Source organism: Lemur catta, chromosome 4 (genome assembly GCF_020740605.2).
Source record: "Lemur catta isolate mLemCat1 chromosome 4, mLemCat1.pri, whole genome shotgun sequence".
NCBI classification, from domain to species: domain Eukaryota; kingdom Metazoa; phylum Chordata; class Mammalia; order Primates; family Lemuridae; genus Lemur; species Lemur catta.
Window position 1 is genome coordinate 82,242,226 of NC_059131.1, and position 3,669 is coordinate 82,245,894.

At 37.3% G+C, this 3,669-nt stretch overlaps 1 non-coding gene across 1 annotated transcript; it reads left to right on the plus strand.

Moving 5' to 3' along the window:
* Window positions 1-214: 214 nt before the first annotated feature.
* On the plus strand, window positions 215-318 carry LOC123637551. Its single transcript, XR_006734920.1, has one exon. It is a non-coding gene; the product is annotated as a U6 spliceosomal RNA (small nuclear RNA).
* The last annotated feature ends 3,351 nt before the right edge of the window (window positions 319-3,669 follow it).

A 3,669-nucleotide genomic window follows, 5' to 3' on the forward strand; every position in this document is an offset into this window, starting at 1 on the left:
TTCTGAAATAGTTATTGGTAAACACAAAGTGATTTTACTGTATGCTAAGATTTATTTTCCTCTCCAAACCTAAGGAAAGAAAATAATTACTTCTATGAAATACTTCTACCAGGTGTTAGGCAATGATACAAGTATCGAGACACATCAGGGAACAAAACACTGAAATCATTCGATCCAGGAGTTTATTGTCAAATCGTAGGTCAGATAGGCCAAACTCCCTTCAGCAGCACATATACTAAAATTGGAACGAAACAGAGAAGATTAGCATGGCCCCTGCACAAGGATGACAGGCAAATTCATGAAGTGTTCCATATTTTTCTTTTAGCCTGTGAAGTATGGCCAACTGGGCATTGGGGCCACCCACCCCTCTCACTTAATCCCACTCAAGTAGCCTGCTCATCCAATAAAGACACACACTTCTCTAAAAACAACAGCAAAAAAAAAAAAAAAAAAAAAAGAAGAAGAAGAAAAGAAAAGAAATCAGTAAATCTTATAGTGTGTTAAAAGGTAGTAAGTATTATGTAAGAAAATAAATCAGGGAAGGAGGATGATAAGTTGATAAGTACTGGTAATGAAAGGAAGGAACAGCAATTTTAGATCAGAGGATCATGAAGCCTTTTCTGAAAAAGTGACATTTGAGCAACCATTTGGCAGACGTGTAGGAGGGAGACATGGGTGTCCAGAATCATTCCATAGTGATTAGAATGGTAAAGACCTTATGATAAAATTGAATTCACACCTAACAGGTGCAATGCACACTTACCTGGGTGATGGACACACTTATAACTTTGGATCAACCTGTACAAAAGTAATTCATGTAACCAAAATGTTTGTACTCCTGTAATACTCTGAAATAAATAATAATAGAATAAATAATAAATAAATTAAATAAAGTAATAAAATAAATAAAATGGACCACGTATAACTTATGTTTGCAAAAACAGTCTACTAGGAATCCCACTTGTAGCTCTGACACTGAGGGGCTATGAGACCTTCTCAAAGCCCCTCTCTCGGGTGTCAGCTTCTTTATCTGTAAAATATTGGGATTGAGCTTCATTGGTTTTCAAACAGTGATACTGTCACCTGCTCCAGGGGCACATGGAAATGCTAGGGTTTCTGGTTGTCCCAATGATTGGGGGATACATCTGACAGTTAGTGGGAGAGCCCCAGGGAAAGTAACCTCTTGTAATACATAAGAAAGTCCAATATAGCAGAGGCTTGTCCTGCTGAAAATATGAATAGGGTTCTTTTGAGAACACTGGGCTAGGTGATCAAGAAGCTCCTATCAGGAGCTAATGGTGAACACCTCCAAGTCTCATACTCACTCTCTGTCCCTGGGTTTCCCTGTGATGGAAGCTTCATTAAAGTAACAACATTCAGGCCTCTCTCCACTACCTACATCTTTTTTATGTTTTTCTGTTTGGTGCATTCATGGCTTAACTCTTTCTAGTCTTCTTCCTTTGTGTATAGTTTTCTATTGCTGTGTAACAAATCACTACAAACTTAGTGAATGATAACAATACCCATTCATAAGCTCACAGTTCTGCAGACCAGAAGTCTGGCCTGGAGTTACTAGATCCTCTGTTCAAAGTATCACAAGATTGACATTGAAGTGCTGGCTCAACCCAAGTCTCGTCTGGAGGCTTCAGGGAAATGACTGTTAATACCTCCAAACTCATTTTTCTGTTGGCCAAACTCGGTTTCTTGCAAAGTATACTAAGGTCTCCCGTTTCCTCACTGGAAGTCCACCAGGCAGTCTGGGCACCTAGAGGCTGCCCTCATTCCCTGCCACAGGGTCCCCTACAGCTTCCAGGTAGCAACAGCGTGCTTCGAACCTCTGACTTCCTGTCTCCGACCTGTAGACCAGTTTTAAATGGCTGATGTGATTAGGTCAGGCCTGCCTGGATAATCTTCTTATCATAATAAGTTCAACTGATCTGGGGCCTTAATTATATTTGCAAAACTTCTTCACAGACACATCTAGATTAGTGTTTGATTGAATAACTGGGAAAAGATATGTGTTCACCAGGGGCCAGGAATTAGGGGGTAATCTTAGAATTCTGCCTACCCATGTCTGAAGCAAATCTGCTGACCCATACGTTCTCTGCTTCCCTATGCAGTCAATTTTACAGGGCCAGGTTCCTTTGTGGGAGTCCTTCAGTTATCAAGCCCTTCCTGTAATTGAGAAGATGAATATATTTCTGGGGTGCAGCATGGGCTCTCGTTCATATGGCCATTGCATTTAAGTCAAGATCTCTTACTTAGCTTAAATCAGCAATCAGCAATAAAGTTTAAATAATGATGTTCATCTGTCTGATTCCTACATATATCTTTCAGTTTCTTCTGGACACTATTAGGAAAGAGGGGGTGGTATTTATTAACTCTCTATAACCCTTGAAATATAGTGGATTTTTTTAGGTGTTTCCTGCTATACCTGTTTAAGAAACACATTCCTGGTGATTAGTTAAATCCAAGAAAGATCAATAAAACATTAAAATAAAATCATAGCTTTTATTGATCTCTAATTTATTATATGCTTTAAAATTTATTTAAAAATTACACAAGTAATATAAGAATATGGTTTTATTACAAAATATTAAGTATAGCTTATGCTTAAGAATTCCTTGACATCTCTCTCACAATATTCCCCCCAAGAATAAAATTATCAAAATTATATTATATAGATTATTTTCCAATAAAATTATATATATCTAATTAATATCTTTGGATTATTAGTATCATTATTATATGTAAAAGGCAAGTCACAGAGTAAGTCTTGAAAAGCTTTCCATGTCATTTGCATTTATATCTGCCTTACTCTTTTCAACTTTTGCATAGTATTCCATCTTCATGGATATAATTTTTGTTCTGTTTTTAAATTTTTTTAAATAAATTTTAATATTTTAAGGGGGTACAATGTTTTTGGTTATATGGATCACTTTTGTAACTCTTGAATCATGGCTGTGTGCCCATCACTCAAATAGTGTTCATTGCTCCCATTAGGTAGGTTAATTTTTAATCATCATCTCTATACTTATCGCTGATACTGTCTCTATTGTTTGCTAACACAAATAATGCAGACACAGATTACTGTGTACAAATATCTTTGGGTGCATGCATGCAAAAATCTTTCAGAGAGATTCCAGAATTTATATTGGTAGTTTTATATGCCACTTCTTATTTTAATTGACACTGCTAAATTGCCCTTCAAAATATTCCCATGAGCAGTTTTGTTGCAGGTCTGTGGGGGCCCAATAAAAGGCTCCTCTTCTTTCTTATCTGAATTCTGAAGTGATTGAGAAATGAGACAAGAGTTATGCGAGGTAGAATCAAAGGCAGTCATCACTTTTCTTTCCTCAGCTGCACTCACCTGCCACTTGTCACATTAAAATGTAGTGTCTACCTCTCCTCACCTAGAATCAGGGCTGGCCCCATTGTGTAGCCTTCTTGAAAAGAATGTGACAGAAATGATGATCAGGGGCTTTGAATCTAGGATATAAAAAGCCTTGCAGATTCTCCATGGATATCTTGGAATCTTTACTCTTGGGAAATACCTATTTGGAGCAGAACAGCAGTGTTGTAAAAAACCAAGCCACAAGAGAGTGTACTCTGGTCAACATTCCTAGATAATCAATGAGCCAAAAGCCATCATCTAATGACAAATCTACA